This window comes from Arachis hypogaea, chromosome 7, assembly GCF_003086295.3.
Source record: "Arachis hypogaea cultivar Tifrunner chromosome 7, arahy.Tifrunner.gnm2.J5K5, whole genome shotgun sequence".
Taxonomy (NCBI): domain Eukaryota; kingdom Viridiplantae; phylum Streptophyta; class Magnoliopsida; order Fabales; family Fabaceae; genus Arachis; species Arachis hypogaea.
This window is the reverse complement of record NC_092042.1, coordinates 11,408,095-11,430,221: the sequence shown is the minus strand read 5'-3', so window position 1 is coordinate 11,430,221 and position 22,127 is coordinate 11,408,095. Positions and strand designations below refer to the sequence as shown.

The 22,127-nt window shown below is 40.3% G+C and overlaps 1 non-coding gene across 1 annotated transcript; it reads right to left on the bottom strand.

Annotated features, from left to right (window-relative positions):
* Positions 1-17,399: 17,399 nt before the first annotated feature.
* Positions 17,400-17,507, bottom strand: LOC112704314 (small nucleolar RNA R71). The gene has a single exon (XR_003154946.1). It is a non-coding gene; the product is annotated as a small nucleolar RNA R71 (small nucleolar RNA).
* Between the last annotated feature and the right edge of the window lie 4,620 nt (positions 17,508-22,127).

Below are 22,127 nucleotides of genomic sequence, written 5' to 3'. Positions count from 1 at the left end.
AGTTTGCAAAATCTTTCTTCACATAATGGCTTAGTGAAGATATCAGCCAATTGCTCTTCAGATTTTACAAATTGAATATCAATAGTTTTCTTTTGCACATGTTCCCTAATGAAGTGATATCTTACTTCAATGTGCTTGGTTCTTGAGTGCAACACAGAATTTTTTGAAATATTTATTGCACTCATGTTATCACAAAGTAAGGAATAGTACTAACTTTCATTTTGTAATCCTTAAGTTGAGTTTTAAGCCAAATTAGTTGTAAACAACAAGCAGATGCAGAGATGTATTCAGCTTCGGCTGTGGATAACGCAAGAGTGGCTTGCTTTTTACTTGACCAAATATTCAGGAACTTTCCAAGAAAGCAACACATTTCCGAATTGCTTCTTTTATCCATACGATCCCCCACGTAATCTGCATCATAATAACTGTTCATACCCTGGGTCGAGTTACCCGACCCGGGATGATTGGCGATAAAAGCGACCGACCTCCTTAGGTCCGACTAGCCGACCTCTTCTCAAAGAGCTCGGCCAAATCGACAGGAGAGCCCAGTAAAGGGCCCAAACAGAGGAATACGACCCAAATCCTAGGACAACCCAAGCCTATAGAGATAAAGGCGGTTCCATTGAAGATACGCTGACCTCAACTCAAAGATAAAGATAAGATAAGATAACTAACTTATCTTATCCAAAAGGTCACATCTCATCATTATAAATACGCTAGAGCACCCAGGTATAACTCATACTCTGATTCTACATAAAACCTGCTTAATACCCTTGCTAACTTAAGCATCGGAGTCCCTTGCAGGTACCCCCACCCTTCGGTGACAGAGGATCAGCAGCACCATCAGTCCAACAAGTCAAACGTACCAGCTCCGGCTGTCATCCACCTGCCGGACACACCAGCTACGACCAGTACAAAAGATCTCGTCCGAGATCGACCTCCAGTTTCAGGTAACCCTCGGAACATTGGTGCCGTTGCCGGGGACCTGGAAGTCATCCCATCACCATGGCAAACGACCATGACAATGACCACGATTCAGGTCTGAAAGATAGAACACCGCACAAGAACGCGGATGTCACGCTGTAAGATACCCCAGAAACCAACAAGGACAAAGACTCACCAAATTCGGGGGCAATAGAAGCGCTCCTAGATCGCCTAAAACAACTTGAAAAAGAAACCCAACAACAACGAGAAATCGGAAAAGATCTACAAAGAGAGGTGCGGCGACGTCGAGAATTGGAAGAAAAACTACAGCAATTTGAAGCCGATCTTAAATTAAAAGCCCCTCGGGCCAATCTCGAAGAAAATTCACGCAAAGAGCAAGACCCGTTCACCAGGAAAATCATGAAAACCAAAATTCTAAAAGACTTCAAACTCCCGGATATGACCCTGTATGATGGCACCATGGACCCCAACCACCACCTCAGCAACTTCAGAAGCAGAATGTACCTTACCGACGCCCCAGATGTTGTTCGCTGTAAAGCCTTTCCAACAACTCTCACAAAGACAACAATCCGATGGTTCGACAACCTACCCCCAAAGTCCATCTCAAGCTTTGATGACCTAGCTAAAAAATTCCTAGCCAGATTCTCCATTCAGAAAGATAAGGCCAAGCACTCCCCCAGCTTACTAGGAATCAAACAAGGAGATTGGGAGAACCTCCGCAACTACATGGAGAGATTCAACAAAACGTGCATGGACATACAAAGTTTACCAACAGAGGCCGCCATCATGGGACTCATCAACGGCCTACGAGAGGGACCTTTTAACCAGTCTATATCAAAAAAGTACCCGACCTCCTTAGAGGAAGTACAGGAACGAGCAGAAAAATATATCAACATGGAAGAAAATGCTCGGTTAGGAAAGACCTCAAAATCGGGGACCTCCTACCGAGACAAAGACAAGGAATCCAAGAGAAAAGAAGATCGACAAGGGGAGAAAATAAAAAAATACCATAATTACACTCCTCTCAGGGCATCCCTGGTCGAGATATACAAAGAAGTCTGCCATACAAAAAAATCCCCCCAGCACGGCAACTCAAAGGCAAAAGGGGAGGAGGAAACCGGAAGGAATATTGTGAATACCATCGAGTCCGAAGACACTCCACAAATGAATGCTTCGACTTAAAAAATATCATAGAAAAATTGGTGAGAAAAAGAAAATTAGATCGATTTCTGGCCACCCGAGATGATGATCAAAGAAAGAGACGAAGGGATGAAGATACCGAACGAACCGAACGATCACCTCAGACGCCAGAGAGACATGTCCACATGATACATGGCGGATTCGCAGGAGGTGGGATTTCCAAATCATCTCGCAAAAGATATCTCAAAGAAGTATATCATGTCGAGGGAAATGAGGAAGCACTCAACATCCCGACAATAACATTCACTAAAGAGGATGCCTCCGGCATCATCTCAGGACACGGCGATCCCATGGTCATTACCATCATATTGGCAAACGCCAATCTACACCACACCTTAATAGACCAAGGGAGTTCCACCGACATCTTATTCAAAACAGCCTTCGATAAACTCGGCTTAGAAGAAAAAGAACTTAAAGCATAACTAAACAGTCTGTTCGGACTAGGAGATACCCCGGTTCAACCACTGGGATACATACCACTACATACAACCTTCAGAAAAAGGAACCAATCCAGGACCCTCAAAATAGACTACATCGTGGTTGATGTAAGCTCAGCTTACAATGCTCTCATAGGTCGGACAACACTCAACCAACTTGGTGCAATAGTCTCGACCCCACATCTATGTATGAAATTCCCCACTACGAAAGGAATAGCCACGATAAAAGCAGATCAAAAGATGGCACGTCGCTGTTATAACGAAAGCCTAAACCTCAGAGGCAGAGGAGAAGAGTTCCACACAATCGAGCTGGGTGGAGTCCAACGACGAGAAGAGCTTCGTCCACAGCCAGAAGGTGAGATAGAGAAGATTCAAATCGGGGATACTTCGGAAAAAATAACTAATATCGGCACAATCCTAAGAGAAGATTCAAAAGAATTACTAATACAATTCTTATGAGATAATGTTGATCTCTTCGCGTGGAAAGCCGCAGACATGCCAGGAATAGACCCTAAGCTAATGAGTCATAAGTTGGCGGTCTACCCAAGATCTCGGCCGGTACAGCAGAGACGAAGAAAATTTGGGCCAGAGCGATCCCAGGTTGTGGAAGAACAAGTACAAGCACTACTGGAAGCATGATTCATAAGAGAAGTCAAATACCCACTTTGGCTAGCCAACGTCGTCTTGGTGAAAAAATCAAATGGGAAGTGGCAAATGTGCACCGATTACACCGATCTCAACAAAGCTTGTCCAAAAGATCCATACCCACTCCCAAGTATTGGTGCTTTGGTAGATGCTTCCTCCGGATATAGATATCTCTCGTTTATGGACGCATACTCGGGGTACAACCAAATCCCCATGTATGCACCAGATCAAGAAAAGACCTCGTTCTTAACACCAAAAGCAAACTACTGCTACATTGTGATGCCTTTCGGTCTCTAGAACGCAGGAGCTACTTATCAAAGGCTAATGAATAAAGTCTTCTCGGATCACATCGGAAAGGTCATGGAAGTCTACGTGGACGACATGCTAATAAAAACACAAAGCGAAGAGAGATTATTGACCGACCTGGCCCAAGTGTTCGACACCATAAGAAAGCATGACATGCGACTCAATCCCGCGAAATGCACATTTGCAGTATAAGCGGGCAAATTCTTAGGTTTCATGCTCACACAAAGAGGAATTGAAGCAAATCCAGACAAATGTCAGGCCATACTCAACATGAAGAGCCCAACCTGTGTCAAAGAAGTACAGCAACTCAACGGGAGATTGGCCTCCCTTTCCCGATTCTTAGTAGGAGCTGTGATAAGATCTCTCCCCTTCTATGCTACTTTAAGAAAGGGAAAGCAGTTCGAATGGACAACAGAATGTGAGCAAGCCTTCCAAGACTTTAAGAAATTCTTAGGACGGCCACCTATCCTATCTCGACCACGAGAAGGAGAACCACTCATATTATATCTCGCAGTAGGAAGCCGGGCAATAGCCTCAGCACTAGTCAGAGAAGACGAGAATGGACAACAACCCGTCTACTTCATTAGCAAAGCACTACAGGGATCCGAGCTGAACTACTAGAAAATAGAAAAATTGGCCTATACTCTCATTTTAACATCCCGACGACTCCGCCCTTACTTCCAGGCTCACACCATTAAGGTTCGAAATAACCAGCCCTTAAAAGGAATATTGCAGAAAACAGATTTAGCAGGCAGAATTCTACAATGGGCAGTCGAGCTGTCAAAGTTCGACCTCCAATATAAAGCTCGGACGGCCATCAAATCACAGTATCTGGCCGACTTTATCGCAAAATTCACAGATGCCCTGGAAACCCTCACAGAATGGAATCTCTATGTGGACGGTTCTTCAAATAAAACTGGAAGCGGCGCAGGCGTAATAATAGAAAGCAACCAAGGAACCCAAGTTGAGCTCTCCCTCAAGTTCGGGTTCCCGGCCTCAAATAACCAGGCGGAATATGAAGCATTGTTAGCTGGTTTGAAGCTGGCTGAAGAGGTGGGAGCTCAAAAACTCAACACTTACAGCGATTAACAAGTGGTCACATCACAAATAACAGGGAGCTACCAAGCCAAAGATACCACCATGAAAAAGTATTTGGATAAGACCAAGGAACAGCTCGGACAAATCGGGGAATATAAGATCTGCCACATACCCCGCGAACAAAATGCCCGAGCTGACGCACTCTCGAAACTAGCCAGCACCAAACCAGGGGGCAACAATAGAAGCCTCATCCAGGAAATGTTACAGAACCCGTCAATCTCGGAAGAGGAAAAAGTCCTAGCCATAGTAAACCAAGACCAAGGATGGATGACCCCCATAATCAACTACCTCAAAACAGGAACACTCCCCACAGAAGAAAAGGAGGCAAAGAAGCTAAAAAGGGAGGCACAGTACTACACCATCATAAACAACATCCTGTACAAAAGAGGAATCTCAGTACCATTATTAAAATGCGTGCCGACCTCCCACACAAAGGAAGTGTTAGAAGAAGTACACGGCGGCATTTGTGGCAATCATCTCGGAGCACGGGCCCTCGCCAAAAAAGTACTCCGGGCAGGGTTCTATTGGCCAACAATACAGAAAGAAGCCACAAAATTTGTAAAGATATGTCCACCATGTCAGAAACATGCCAACTTTCACATCGCCCCGCTAGAAGAGCTCATCAGCGTGACTTCGCCTTGGCCGTTTGCAAAATGGGGACTCGATCTTCTCGGCCCCTTTCCCCAGGGATCAGGACAAGTTAAATTTCTCATAGTAGGCATAGATTACTTTACAAAGTGGATCGAGGCAGAACTCCTAGCCAACGCCACCGCCCAAAGAAGTCAGAAATTCCTATATAGAAACATTGTCACAAGGTTTGGAGTTCCATATTCAATAACCACAGACAATGGCACTCAATTCACAGATGCAGGCTTCAGAAAACTAGTAGCCGACTTGAATATAAAGCACCAGTACACCTCCTTCGAACATCCACAGGCCAATGGACAGGCCGAAGTCGCCAACAAAGTCATATTGGCCGGGTTAAAACGGAGATTACAAGATGCAAAGGGAGCCTGGGCAGAAGAGCTTCCACAGGTCCTATGGGCATATCGAATGACGCCATATTCCACCACAAAGGAATCCCCCTTCCGGTTAGCATACGGAATAGAGGCAATGATTCCAGTAGAGATTGAGAAAAGATTGCCTAGAGTAGTTCATTACAATGAGGGAGCAAACTCCCAATTTCAGAGGGAAGAGCTCGACCTACTACCTGAAATCCAAGAAAGAGCTCGGATCAGGGAGGAAGCTCTAAAGCGCCGAATGGCTTCCAGATATAATCAAAGGGTAGTACCGAGAAGTTTTGCAGAGAATGATCTTATCCTAATCCAAAATGATATTGGAACAACTCGACCAGGAGAGGGAAAGCTGGCAGCAAACTGGAAAGGACCCTACCGAGTTATAGAAGTACTTGGGAAGGGCTACTACAAACTGTCCGAACTCGATGGACGAGAGCTTCCCAGATCATGGCACGCCTGCAACCTAAGAAGGTAGTACAGTTAGAAAAGGTAAAGGATCTCATTATTGGATGCACTCTTTTTCCTGAAAAGGTTTTTTAATGAGGCACCAGGTTGAGACCTAGACACTACCTGACTTAAAAGGATGAAAAAATTCCCACATGTATATATTCGCACTTTTCTTTGAATAAAATTTATTTAGATATTCTACAAGATTTCAAGACGCATTAATCTGAAGTATTCATCGTCCGATTATAAAGCAACAGATCGGCAGAAAGTGAAAAACAATTTCACTGCACGATCACGATAAAGATAACCGTCCGATAAAGGTGAAAATGCGATTCACCCAAAAGACGATCTAAAGATGCCAACCACTTTCTACAAATCGGCAAAGATGAACACAGAATAATGTAAGAAGTTATCGAAAGCAATCCAAAAAAGAACTTGACGAGGTCTTACGGATAGCTAAAATAATAACTTAAAGACTGGCCGACGTTCAGAAGTCGGACCAAGTCAACCCAAGTTATAAGTAAACCCTGGAAAGAGGTCTGGCCAACCCTATTAAAGAGGATTACTTTAACTTAGAAAGAGATTGACCTAACAAAGTCGGTTTCCTACAAAACAAAGTTATAAAAGTAATCCCTGAAAGAGACCTGACAAATGTCCAAGAAAGAGGATTACAAAAATAACTTAGAAAGAGATCGACCTAACGAAGTCGATTTCCTACAAAACAAAGTTATAAAAGTAATCCCTGAAAGAGACCTGACAAAGGTCCAAGAAAGAGGATTACAAAAATAACTTAGAAAGAGATCGACCTAACGAAGTCGGTTTCCTACAAAACAAAGTTATAAAAATAACCCCTGAAAGAGACCTGACAAAGGTCCAAGAAAGAGGATTACAAAAATAACTTAGAAAGAGATCGACCTAACAAAGTCGGTTTCCTACAAAACAAAGTTATAAAAGTAATCCCTGAAAGAGACCTGACAAAGGTCCAAGAAAGAGGATTACAAAAATAACTTAGAAAGAGATCGACCTAACGAAGTCGATCTCCTACAAAACAAGTTATAAAAGTAATCCCCGAAAGAAACTTGATAAAGGTCCAAGAAAGGGGATTACAGAAATAACTTAGAAGGGGACCAACGCAAAGAAATCGGTTACGGAGCGCCAAAAATACGTACAAAAGCAAGAAAACCGAGAAACAAGTCAGACCCACACAGACACAACCTCAAAGGATCCAAGCTATAAACAATACGTACAAAGCAATCCAAAGAGGTCGAGCTGCAAAGGTTCCAGCATTCTCAGAAAACAAAAGAGATAACAAGTCAAAAACCTTGATATAATCTACAAAGTTATAAAGCCTCGGAGGCCATCAAAACCTACCTTAAAAGGATAGCGAGCTACTCTTTGTTTTTCAAAATAAAAGTTGCTAAAACAAGCAACTAGAAAACGTTAGCAAATAAACAAAAAGTTTTAAGAGCCCACAAGCCGGGCCAACTACATAAATATCCAGAAAGAGATCAGCAAGCATCAGGAGCCTTCTTGGCAGCATCAGGACAAGGAGAAGGAGGACGAGTCTGAATAGGCACAGCGTCTATAGTTCTATCCTCCCGGTTCAGAACCTGGCAATCCGAATCAGGTGCAACCGGAGGAGTAGAAGAGGTCGACACTTTGGCAGAGGACACAGGGGGAGGATCAGCATCATCATCACCCTCGTCATCAGGGACAATCTTGTCATCCCTGACAACGTTGTCCAGGCTGAAAGGGGTGAGATCGGCCTCGGGAGCAATGATCCGAACTTGCTCCTTCAAGTTCTCGTAAGCAGCAGTCACGCTGCCAATGAGATGACCTTGGAGCTCAGAATAATCTTCCCGGGCATTGTCCAACTCCCCCCTCAGGCGCATCACCTCCCGATAAGACGTAACGTAACTCTCCTTATGCATCATGGCTGTGTCCTCGACCAACCTCAAAGAAGCTGCCAGTGAAAGGGAACTCGCCTTCTCGTTCTCTAGATCCTTCTCCAACTTGGTCACCTTTACTTCAAGTTCCTCCTTCAGCTCCCTCATCCGGTCAAACTCCTGCTTTGCCTCCTCCATAAATGCTTTGGTGGCGTGGAGAGGAAGATTCTGAGCAGTCCGGTATATAGCAGCCGCCATATACGCCATCTTTACGTTATTTCGGGCCATAAATTCCAAATGATGGAGGATGGACACATCGTCCATGGAGAGGGTACCATAGGGACCGATTTGCTGATCCACAAATTCAATGGCATTAAAATCGGGAGCATTGAGGTCGAAAGGCTCAGCTGTTTTTTTATTTTTTATTGGGAGGAGCAACAAAAGGAGCAGCAGAAGTAGGATGAGGATCCACCAGACGAACTCAGGGAGTAGGGATCACCTTCTTCACCCCAGGGGAACTTGGCACAGATGGCTTCACGCGCACTTGGGAGGATCCTTCCCCAGCCGCCTTGGCCGAGATGTTTCTAGCAACAGTCGCCTTCTGCGCTCTTTTAAAAGCTTTCATGGATTCATTATTCTTCATTGCCTCTGCAAATAAAATAGAAATTAAGCTACAAGTCAGAAAAGACAATCACAAGCAATATAAATAGATAAAAAAGGAAACACAAAATACCCATCTCAGTTTGAAGAAGAGAGGGATTGGTTAGAAATTTCTTTGTGTCGAGATGGGGAGGTTGACCCCAGTGTTCTTCCAAGACAGTCACAAAGGCTCGCTCAGCCTCATCAAACATTTCCCACGTATATCGGGACACCCTCACATCTTTTTGCCATTCCAAGGGAAAAGCAGGCTCGTCATTTTCATCCAGAAAGAAGGGCCGAGCTCCTTCAACAGCTCGGACCTTGAAAAAGTAGTTTTTAAAATCGCGGAATGACTCGTCAAACATGGAAAAGACCTTCTTTCCCTGGGTAGAGCAAAAGGAGACCCAAGCTGCCTTCTTTTTTACCACTCCGGGCTTAGTCAAGACAAACAGATAGAAAAAGAGAGATTGGGAAGCAGGAATACCAAAACCATTGCACAACAATTGAAAAATCTTTATGAAACCCCAGGAATTAAGGTGAAGTTGAGAGGGGGCGACATTACAGGACCATAACAGGTCGGCCTCAAATTTAGTAAAAGGAAGGGTGATACCCAGCTGACCAAAGAAAAAGTCATAAACATAGAAGAAAGGGCGATCGTCAACAACCCGAGTAGAGAAGCAGACTCTCTCGTCAGAAGAGGGAGGGACAAGTTCATAGTTCTTCTCATCACCAGGATTACTACAGACACTATGAAACTGCCTAAGCTGCGCGCAAAACTCAGAATCAACCAGAGAGACACACATAAGGACCATCGAGTCCGCCCAATCGGCCATGCCCTCAGGGACCTGGGAAGGCATCTCTACAATGTTATTTTGGGAAGACATGAGGCCAACTAAATCCTACAAAAAGAAAAGAAGAGCGGATTACTTAAAAAACATCTCGGATGAGGGGAAAAACAACTCGACGGATGGACAAACAGAAAAGGAAAACCCCAAGACTCAAGCCAAAAGTCTTGGGGCATCCCTTGGAGGCAGTAACAAAGCAAGGTTTTTTAAGAAATCTCTACAGCTCACGTCCTGACACTCATCAAAAAGAAAATAAAGTCTCAAAGGATACAAAGGAAGTAAAAACACAAAGTCACCACCCTTCTACAGTTTATCAGCAAAAGCATTGTCAAAAACACCAAAAAATGCCAAGCAGAAAAATAGCAAAGACGCAAACTTTTTCGGAATCAAGCAAAAAATCATCAGCGAAGGCATGAGCAGAAACGGCGACAACATAAAGAAAAAGATTCAAGCAACAAGAAAAAGATTCGCACCAAAAACGAAGAAATTCCAGAGCATGCAACAATCAGGCATGATAAAAGCAGAAAGACCCAAACTTCCTCTAAACAAAATGCAAACTTTCCACATATAAGGAAACAGAAGAAAGAAAAAACAAACCTAGAAAAAAGTAGAAGAAAACCTCGAAAGCCGAAAGAACAGAAGCCACGAAGCCACCCCTCGAAAGCGGAAAACTGCGGAGGAAAAAACCTGAAAATCACCCATCTTCCACAAAAAGCAGCGACAGAACAGACGGAAGAAGCTACGAAAGAAACAAAAAATGAGAGAGTAAAGGGAGAAGTTACAAAGAAGAAGTGAAGAAGAGAAACCGTTTTTTGATTGAGAAATTCAAAATAAAAGACCAAGAGAAAATGGGGCAATTAATGCCAATTAAATGCAGATATTAAAACCTTCTTGCGTTCCCAAAAAAGCACTGATATAAAAGCACGCGCTTTTAGAGGAAAACGTTCTACATTCAAAAGATTCTAGACGAAATGCTTGAGTTTGGCTTCATCATAGAAGGACCGAAGTCCAAAAAACTCAACCTCGACAAAAAGACCGAGCTCAAGCAGGGCACTGTTCATACCCTGGGTCGAGTTACCCGACCCAGGATGATTGGCGATAAAAGCGACCGACTTCCTTAGGTCTGACTAGCCGACCTCTTCTCAAAGAGCTCGGCCAAATCGACAGGAGAGCCCAGTAAAGGGCCCAAACAGAGGAACACGACCCAAATCCTAGGGCAACCCAAGCCTATAGAGATAAAGGCGGTTCCATTGAAGATACGCTGACCTCAACTCAAAGATAAAGATAAGATAAGATAACTAACTTATCTTATCCAAAAGGTCACATCTCATCATTATAAATACACTGGAGCACCCAGGTATAACTCATACTTTGATTCTACATAAAACCTGCTTAATACCCTTGCTAACTTAAGCATCAGAGTCCCTTGCAGGTACCCCCCACCCTTCGGATGTACCAGCTTCGGCTGTCATCCACCTGCCGAACACACCAGCTACGACCAGTACGGAAGATCTTGTCCGAGATTGACCTCTAGTTTCAGGTAACCCTCGGAACAATAACCAAATGCACAAAATTCATTAGTTCTAGGATACCATAAGCTAAGGTCAAATGTGCCTTTTATATATCTAATAATTCTTTTAACGGCTGAAAGATGTGATTCCTTCGGGTGTGATTGAAATCTAGAGCACACACCCATACTTTGAACTATGTCCAGCGTAGAGGATGTAAGATACATGAGTGATCCTATCATTCCTCTATACCTAGTTTCATTAACATCTTTGTCATTCTCATCCTTGTCAAGTTTTGTATTTGGATGCATAGGAGTCACCATTGGTTTGGAGTTTTCTAAACCAAATTTCTTTATTAATTCCTTGGCATATTTTTCTTGGTGACCAAAAATACCATTAGGAGTTTGTTTGATTTGAAGTCCAAGAAAGAATGTTAGTTCTCCCATCAAACTCATTTCAAACTTGCTAGTCATTAGATTTCCAAACTCTTCACACAAGGATAGATTAGCCGATCCAAACACAATATCATCCACAAAAACTTGAACAAGCAAGAAATCATTATTAGATTCTTTAATAAATAAAGTAGTATCCGTAGTTCCCCTTGGAAAATCATTTTATAATAAGAAGGTACTAAACCTTTCATACCAAGCTCTTGGAGCTTGTCTAAGGCCATAAAGAGCCTTTGATAGTTTAAAAATATGATTAGGAAAATCTTTGTTTCAAAACTGGGAGTTGAGCCACAAATATTTCTCTATCAATAAATCCATTCAAAAAGGTACATTTGACATCCATTTAAAATATTTTAAAACCTTTGTAGGCAGCATAAGCAAATAGCAACCGTATAGCTTCCATTCTTGCTACCGGTACAAAGGAATCATCAAAATCAATGCTCTCTTCTTGATCGTAACTTTGGGCCACTAATCTAACCTTATTACGAACAACACTACCATCCTCACCCAATTTATTTCTGAAAATCCACTTGGTACCAGTTACCTTCTTACAATTTGGATAAGGAACAAGAGTCCAAACCTCATTCTTTTCGAATTGGCTTAACTCATCTTCCACGGCCTTTACCCAAGAGAGATCTTCAAGAGCTTGTTTCTCATTTTGAGGTTCTAATTGGAATAAAAAAGCAACATTGTTTGTTCCAACTTTCTTGCTTGAGGATCTAATTGTGACTCCTTGGGATGGATCTTCAATTATAAACTCATGTGGGTAGTTCTTCAAGAACTTCCACTCCCTAGGCTTTTGAGAAGAGGTTTTAGCTTGGCTTTGACTTGGTTCTGCTTTATTCATCATTTTGAATTCTCTGGCTTCATCAGGAGAAATGTGTCCTTCATTTTGTGGAGCAAATTTAGAACAGACATTTTCCATAGAAGGACCTGATTTGACATTATCTTAATTCACTTGATGACTTCCTTCAACTTCGTTCCCTGCATCATCATCTAGGACAACACCTGGTATGAAGTTAGTATCACAAAAAGATACATGTATGGATTCCTCAATAGTTCCATGTTCTTGAATGTAAACTCTATAAGCTTTACTATTGGTTGAGTAACCAACAAATAATCCTTTATACGATTTTGGATCAAATTTTCTTAGATTGTCTTTGTTATTTACTACAAATCATTTGCATCCAAATATATGAAAGTACTTAAAATTTGGAGGAGTTCCTTTCCAAAGCTCATAAAGGGTTTTTTCTAATCCCTTTCTAATGATGGTTCTATTTAGGATATAACAGGCTGTGTTCACTGCTTCGGTCCATAAGAATTTTGGAACTTCTTTCTCACAAAGCATTGCTCTAGTAATTTCTTGGAGACTTATATGTCTCCTTTCAACAACCCCATTTTGTTAAGGTGTTCTAGGACATGAGAAGTTGTGAGAAATTCCAAAATTATCACAAAAGTTTTCAAAATCTTGATTTTCAAATTCTTTGCCATGATCACTTCTTACATGGGCAATTTTCAAATCTTTTCCATTTTAAATTCTTACAAAGAGAAGAAAAAGCATTGAACGCATCATTTTTGTGAGCTAGAAAAAGAACCCATCCAAATCTAGAGTTGTCATCAACCACTACCAAGCCATAATGCTTACCTCCTAAACTTTGAGTTCTAGTGGGACCAAAAAGATCAATGTGTAACATTTCTAATGGCCTTTTGGTAGAGATTCCATCCTTGGGCTTAAAAGAAGATTTTGTTTGTTTGCCCAATCGGCAAGCATCACAAGTGATGTCCTTATCAAACTTTATGTTAGGTATGCCTCTAACCAAAATCTTCTTTACAAGCTTAGAAATTTGGTACATGCTTGCATGTCCCAATTTTTTGTATCAAAGCCATTTTTCGGATTCTATTGAGGTAAAACAAGTTACATTTTGATCTTTTAAATTCTCTAGATTGAGTCCACACACATTGTTACATCTTTTTGTTTCAAACAAAGCAACGCCAGATTTTTCACGAATAACTAAACAATCCAATTTTCTAAATATAACCAAATTTTCAAGATCACATAATTGACTAATGCTTAGTAAGTTGTGTTTCAAACCGTCAACAAGAAAAACATCATTTGTGAAAGATGGAAATTTTTACCCACTTTACCTATGGTTACTATCTTTTCCTTGCCATTGTCACCGAAGATTACAAACCTTCCATCATACTCATATAGTTTGATGAAGAATGTAGACCTTTCAGTCATATGCCTAGAGCATCCGCTCTCCAAGTACCACATGTTGTCCTTTCTTTTGGATGCTAGGCATACTGATGAGCGGATAATTTATACGCTTTTTGGCATTGTTTTTAGTATGTTTTAGTTAGTTTTTATTATATTTTTATTAGTTTTTAGTTAAAATTCACTTTTCTGGACTTTACTATGAGTTTGTGTGTTTTTCTGTGATTTCAGGTATTTTCTGGCTGAAATTGAGGGACCTGAGCAAAAATCTGATTCAGAGGCTGAAAAGGACTGCAGATGCTGTTAGATTCTGACCTCCCTGCACTTGAAGTGGATTTTCTGGAGCTACAAAAGCCCAATTGGCACGCTCTTAACTGCGTTAAAAAGTAGACATCCTGGGCTTTCCAGCAATGTATAATAGTTCATACTTTGCCCGAGATTTGATGGCCCAAACAGGCGTTCCAAGTCAGCTCAAGAATTCTGGCGTAAAACGCCGGAACTGGCACAAGAATGGGAGTTAAACGCCCAAACTGGCATAAAAGCTGGCGTTTAACTCCAAGAAGAGTCTCTACATGAAAATGCTTCAATGCTCAGCCCAAGCACACACCAAGTGGGCCCGGAAGTGGATTTTTATGTCATTTACTCATCTCTGTAAACCCTAAGCTACTAGTTCTCTATAAATAAGACCTTTTGCTATTGTATTTTCATCTTGGTTCTTTTGGTTCCCTCTCTGGGGCCAAAGCCAATGATTACTATTATCACTTATGTATTTTCAATGGTGGAGTTTCTACACACCATAGATTAAGGTGTGGAGCTCTGCTGTACCTCGAGTATTAATGCAATTACTATTGTTCTTCTATTCAATTCAGCCTATTCTTGTTCTAAGATATCACTTGTTCCTCAACTTGATGAATGTGATGATCCGTGACACTCATCATCATTCTCACCTATGAACGTGTGCCTGACAACCACCTCCGTTCTACCTTAGATTGAGTGGATATCTCTTGGATCCCTTAATCGGAATCTTCGTGGTATAAGCTAGAATTGATGGCGGCATTCAAGAGAATCCGGAAGGTCTAAACCTTGTCTGTGGTGTTCTGAGTAGGATTCAAGGATTGAATGACTGTGACGAGCTTCAAACTCGCGATTGTGGAGCGTTAGTGACAGATGCAAAAGAATCACTGGATTCTATTCCGACATGATCGAGAACCGACAGCTGAATAGCCGTGCTGTGACAGAGCGCGTTGAACATTTTCACTGAGAGGACGAGACTGTAGCCATTGACAATGGTGATGCCCAACATACAGCTTGCCATGGAAAGGAGTAAGAAGGATTGGATAAAGATAGTAGGAAAGCAGAGAGACGGAAGGGACAAAGCATCTCCATACGCTTATCTGAAATTCTCACCAATGAATTGCATAAGTATCTCTATCTTTATTTTATGCTTTATTCATAAATCATCTATAACCATTTGAATCTGCCTTACTGAGATTTACAAGATGACCATAGCTTGCTTCATACCAACAATCTCCGTGGGATCGACCCTTACTCGCGTAAAGTTTATTACTTGGACGACCCAGTGCACTTGCTGGTTAGTTGTGCGAAGTTGTGATAAAGAGTTGAGATTGCAATTGAGCGTACCATGTTGATGGCGCCATTGATGATCACAATTTCGTGCACCAAGTTTTTGGCGCCGTTGCCAGGGATTGTTTGAGTTTGGACAACTGACGGTTCATCTTGTTGCTTAGATTAGGTATTTTTCAGAATTTTTAAGAATGAAATCTAGTGTTTCAAGGTGATGTTCTTATCATCACCAAAGCTGATTGATATTCATCAATTTAGCTCTTGAATGCAATGTCCTGCAGAAGCTTGGCTAGCCATGTCTAATTCCTTTAGACTGAAGCTTTAGACTAACAGTGCATGATTCCTGGAATTCTTATTAAAAGTTTTGATCCTCTTTATTTTCTTTTTTCACATAATTTTCGAAAAAACCAAAAAAATTACAAAATCATAAAAACCAAAAATATTTCTTGTTTGAGTCTAGTGTCTCATTTTAAGTTTGGTGTCAATTGCATGTTTCTGTTCTTCTTGCATTTATCATGTGTCTTCATTGATCTTCAAGTTGTTCTTGATGATTTACTTGCTCTGATCTTTAAATTCTCTTGTCTTGAGTGTTTTGTTGTTTCTCATATGCATTCTCAATTTGTTAGTGTCAGTAGTATACAAACTTCTAAGTTTGGTGTCTTGCATGCATTGTTTATTTGATTTTAGTTGCATTTTGATTTTTCCTCATCATTAAAAATCCAAAAAAAAATTTAATTTGTGTCATTTCAAGTCAATAATGCAGAGAATTGGAGATTCAGAACGTACAGCAGAGGAATTACACAGAAAAAGCTGGGCGTTCAAAACGCCCAGTGAAGAAGGAAAACTGGCGTTTAAACGCCAGCCAGGGTGCCTGGCTGGGCATTTAACGTCCAAAAGGGTAGCATTTTGGGCGTTAAACGCCAGAATGGATACCATTTTGGGCGTTTAACGCTAGGATGGCACAAGAGGGAAGATTTTGTTTTTAATGCAAATTTTTTTTTTCAAGTTTTCAAAATTTTTCAAAATCAAATCTTTTTCAAATCATATCTTTTCAATCATATATTTTCAAAATCAATTTCTTTCCAATTTCAAAAATACTTGCTAACAATTAACGATTTGATTCAACATTTCAAGTATGTTGCCTTTTCTGTTGAGAAATATTTAATGTTTCAATCATATCTTTTCTTGTTAGCCAAGTCATTGATTTTAAAAATCAAATCTTTTTAAATTGTTTTTCAATCATATCTTCTCTATCATATCTTTTTAAAACTATATATTTTCAATCATATCTTTTTAATCACATCTTTTTCAAAATAAGTTTTCAATCATATTTTTTTGATTTCTAATTTCAAAATCTTTTTCAAAAATCACTTTATCTCTTTCCCAATCATATTTTTCAAAAATCATTCTTCAATTTTTCAAAATGTTTTTAAAATCTTTTTAAATTTATTTTCGAAAATTTCTTCCCCTCTTCTCACATCCTTCTATTTATGGACTAACATGTACAATTTGAACTCTATCTTTCTAAGTTCGAATTCTTCTACCTCTTCCTTCTATCTTTTTTTTCCTCTGACACTTCAAGGAATCTCTATACTGTGATATAGAGGATTCCATATTTTCTTGTTCTCTTCTCTTTCATATGAGCAGGAGCAAAGACAAAAGCATTCTTGTTGAGGCTGACCCTAAACCTGAAAGGACCTTGAAGTGAAAGCTAAGAGAAGCTAAAGCACTACTCTCTGTAGAGGACCTAACAGAAATCTTCAAAGAAGAAGACATGGCAGCCGAAAACAACAACAATGCCAACAATGCAAGGAAGGTGCTGGGTGACTTTACTGCACCTACTCCCGACTTCTATGGGAGAAGCATCTCTATCCCTGCCATTGGAGCAAACAACTTTGAGATTAAGCCTCAATTAGTTTCTCTAATGCAACAGAATTGCAAGTTCCATGGACTTCCATTGGAAGATCCTCATCAGTTTTTAGCTAAATTCTTGCAAATCTGTGATACTGTCAAGACCAATGGGGTTGACCCTGAGGTCTACAGACTTATGCTATTCCCTTTTGCTGTAAGAGACAGAGCTAGGATATGGTTGGACTCACAACCTAAAGAAAGCCTGAACTCTTGGGAAAAGCTAGTCAATGCCTTCTTGGCAAAGTTCTTTCCACCTCAAAAATTGAGTAAGCTTAGAGTGGAAGTCCAAACTTTCAGACAGAAGGAAGGTGAATCCCTCTATGAAGCTTGGGAAAGATACAAACAATTGATTAGAAAGTGTCCGTCTGACATGCTTTCTGAATGGAGCATCATAGGTATCTTCTATGATGGTCTGTCTGAACTGTCCAAGATGTCATTGGATAGCTCTGCTGGAGGATCTCTTCATCTGAAGAAGACGCTTGCAGAAGCTCAAGAACTCATTGAAATGATTGCAAATAACCAATTCATGTACACTTCTGAAAGGAATCTTGTGAACAATGGGACGAATTAGAAGAAAAGAGTTCTTGAGATTGATACTCAGAATGCCATACTGGCTTAGAACAAAATATTGACTCAGCAAGTCAATATGATTCCTCAAGGTCTGTCAGGAATGCAAGCTGCACCAGGCAGTACTAAGGACTCTTCATCTGAAGAAGAAGCTTATGATCCTGAGAACCCTTCAATGGAAGAGGTGAATTACATGGGAGAACCCTATGGAAACACCTATAATCCTTCATGGAGAAATCATCCAAATCTCTCATGGAATGATCAACAGAGACCTCAACAAGGTTTCAACAACAATAATGGTGGAAGAAACAGGTTTAGCAATGGCAAGCCTTTTCCATCATCTTCTTAGCAACAAACAGAGAATTCTAAGCAGAGCCACTCTGACTTGGCAACCATGGTCTCTGATCTAATCAAAACCACTCAAAGTTTCATGACTGAAACAAGGTCCTCCATTAGAAACTTGGAGGCACAAGTAGGTCAGCTGAGTAAGAAAGTTACTGAACTCCCTCCTAGTACTCTTCCAAGCAATACAGAAGAGAATCCAAAAGGAAAGTGTAAGGCCATCAACATGGCCGAACTTGGAGAGGAGAAAGAGGCAGTGAGCGCCACTGAGGAAGACCTCAATGGACGTCCACTGGCCTCCAATGAGTTCCCTAATGAGGAACCATGGGAATCTGAGGCTCACACTGAGACCATAGAGATTCCATTAGATTTACTTCTGCCATTCATGAGCTCTGATGAGTATTCTTCCTCTGAAGAGGATGAAGATGTCACTGAAGAGCAAGTTGCTAAGTACCTTGGAGCAATCATGAAGCTAAATGACAAGTTATTTGGTAATGAGACTTGGGAGGATGAACCCCCTTTGCTCACCAAAGAACCGACAGCTGAATAGCCGTGCTGTGACAGAGCGCGTTGAACATTTTCACTGAGAGGACGGGACTGTAGCCATTGACAACGGTGATGCCCAACATACAGCATGCCATGGAAAGCGGTAAGAAGGATTGGATGAAGACAGTAGGAAAGCAGAGAGACGGAAGGGACAAAGCATCTCCATACGCTTATCTGAAATTCTCACCAATGAATTGCATAAGTATCTCTATCTTTATTTTATGCTTTATTCATAAATCATCTATAACCATTTAAATCTGCCTGACTGAGATTTACAAGATGACCAAAGCTTGCTTCATACCAACAATCTCCGTGGGATCGACCCTTACTCGCGTAAGGTTTATTACTTGGACGACCCAGTGCACTTGCTGGTTAGTGGTGCGAAATTGTGATAAAGAGTTGAGATTGCAATTGAGCGTACCATGTTGATGGCGCCATTGATGATCACAATTTCGTACACCACATACCTACACAAAAATCTCAAGTGACCTTAGGTATCCAAATCTTTTTGGATCCTTGTATGTTAAATCATCTCTTTTGGCCGAGACCATTGTAGTTGTCAACTACTTTGTACACTCTGTCTCCAATCATTCTTTCATTATGAAAACATTGAATAGGAAAATGTCTATTTCGATTGCATAAATGACGAAACTTTTTTGGCTGCTGTTTTTTTAGATTAGTTGGGTTTTGAAATTTTATGTCATCCAAAGTGGATGTCATATTTGAAAAAGGAGATTTTTCAAAAATAGTTTCAGATTTCTTATGAAAACCCAGACCAGCCTTATCATAGATAGGTTTTTTACTAGTCAGAAGTTTATTCAGATTTTCAGAATTTTAAGCAAAGTTGGCCAGATCCTCTTTGAGGCTTTTTATCTCTTTGTGTAACCTTTCATTTTCTTGAAAACAATTTAAATATACAATTACAGAATCTTGTTTCTCACAGCCCTTAAGTTTAACCTTTAACCGCTTATTTTTTTCAACAAGATCAACAGCAGTTTCGGCTTTCCTTAATTTATCTTTGAGAAACCATTTTCTGCATTTAAGATGTCATTTTGAGATTCAAGTTCATTATTTTCATTTAAGAAACATCTTAGTTTCTCAATGAGATGATCAATCATAAGATGAAAGTCTTCAGTAATAGGTTCAATGAAAATTACCTCATCAGTTTGATTGCCATGAGGCAGGTTTGGGACTTAACCTTTGATTCATCCTCTTCATTAGAATCATTTTTCAGGTCTTCCCAAGAGGTCACCAGCCCCTTCTTCTTTTCTTTCTTGGTCTTTTCTTCTTTCTTCAACTTCGAATAGTCAAACTTGTAATGTCCAACCTCTTTGCAGTTGTGACATACGATCTTGCTTAAATCTCTTTTTGATTTTTTTGAACTGCCTCCTTTGCTCCGTTCTTTCAACTTCATCATTTTCTAAATTTCTTAACAAAAAGAACAAGCTCGTCATCAGATAAATTGTCACTAGATTCATCATCCAAGGACTCAGTGAATGATTTGAGAGCAATTTTTTTGTTTTTATGTCATTTTTCAAATAAGTGGTTTCAAAAGCAAATAAATTTTCTCTCATATCATCATATGTCATTTGATCAATGCCACTGCTCTTAACTATAACTATAGCTTTAGTTTCTCACTCTTTAGTGAGACTTCTCAGAACTTTTCTCACTAGTACAGGTTCAGGGTGAGTGATCCCCATAGCATCCAAGCCATTGATGATGACATTGAATCGTTCAAATACTTCATCAATCGTCTCCCGTTCTTTCATGGAGAACATTTCGTACTCTTTGCTCAGCATGTCTATTCTAGTCTGCTTGACTTGGGTAGGACCTTCATGGGTGACTTGAAACTTGTCCCAGATTTTCTTTGCTGTTTTGCATCTTGATACCCTTCGGTACTCCTCGAAGCTGATAGCACAGTTGAGCAAGTTGATAGCTTTGGTGTTGAGCTCTATTTTCTTTTTATCTTCATCATTCTATTCAGCCTCAGTCTTAGAAGTGATTACACCATCTGCTCTTGTTTTGGTTGGAACATGGGGACCATTTAGAATGATCTTTCAGATATTGTAATCTATAGATTGAATTAAGATTTTCATTCGCTCCTTCCAATAGTTGTAAATATTTCTATTGAAGAAAAGAGGTCTGTTGCTAGATTGCCCTTCTGTCAGAGTGTAGACCACCACATTGGAACCATTGTTGTTTTCCATCAGGACCTTTCCTCCAAGCTGCAAAGTTTGATATCTTCGAGACTAAGCTCTGATACCAATTGATGGTTATTAGTGGCTAAGAAAATGGGGGTTGAATCTTAGCTTCTTTTTCTGCTGAATATTAATTTTGCTTTCAAAGAAACTTAGGAGATATTTTTACTTTTGTCTCGTGACGAGTTGAGAGACATTTTCATTTTGTCTCCTGAGTAACAGAAAGAGAAGTGAAGTAGAGAAGAAGGACTAATACCCAAATGTATCCTGATTCAGCTATTTAGTGCGATGTAGCCTACATCCAGTCTCCATCACAACTGTAATGGAATTTCACTATCTTTAATCATATTACAATCACCAATTCTTTCCTAGGATCTACCCAATCCTATCTGGGACAAATCCAGATTCTAACGCAATCTGAATTTGACTAGACCTCAATCTAGATTTCAACCGCAAAGTGCTAACCCAACTTGAAAGAAAATCATCACAGGATCAAGAAACAAAACAGAAAGATATACAAAGAAACTCTGAGACATCTTATGGCTTTTTCTCACAATTTAACTCAATGCTTTTTACCTCTCATTGGCTTTTTCTTGCAAACTTCCACCATGTTTGCCTTTTTTAATGAGACTCAAACAGACTAAACTGAGAAAAAAAATACTAAATGAACAACATGAAGGAGAATATCTTAATCAGCTTGAGTAGCTATCAGAATTGAACTCTGTGCTTTTCACTTACTCTTCTTGCCTTCAACCCTTGGCCGTTCACCCTTAATATAGAAGAGTGAAGCTTCCAAGGTTGAATTACGTTCATCCCTCACACTGTCTTCTTCTCCATCATTAGAGATTTGCAACGACTTCATTAGAGAGGAGAGAAAAAACCAAAAATGTTGCATGCAACTCATCTTTTCTCTCTCATCCTTTTTCTTCAAGCTTTTTCAATATTGAATGTAGAGCCTTATTTTGGCTCCAAGTTTTAATTTTGAACGTTGATGAGCTTCTAAACCAAGTTGACTTCACATTCTCCGTTGTTGCTTGTTCTGTACTTGTGACCTTGTGATTTTCTTCTTGGTTTCTTGGTGCAGATAAGGGAAAATACTTCTTGATGTGCTTTGATCGAATGAGACTAGCTACTTGGATGTAGCCCCTCTTCTTTGCTTTGATTTGGCAACATTCCTTTTGTCTTTTTCTATGGTCTGATTTCTAAAGTTTCTATTTTCTTCTTTCTTCTTCTTTGAATGATGTGACCCAGGAGAAAGAGAGAGGAGAGAGAAGAGAGAAGTTTTGGCTTTCGGTGGAAGTTTCAAAGAAATTAATTAGAGTTGAAGTAACTTGAAGTGAGGC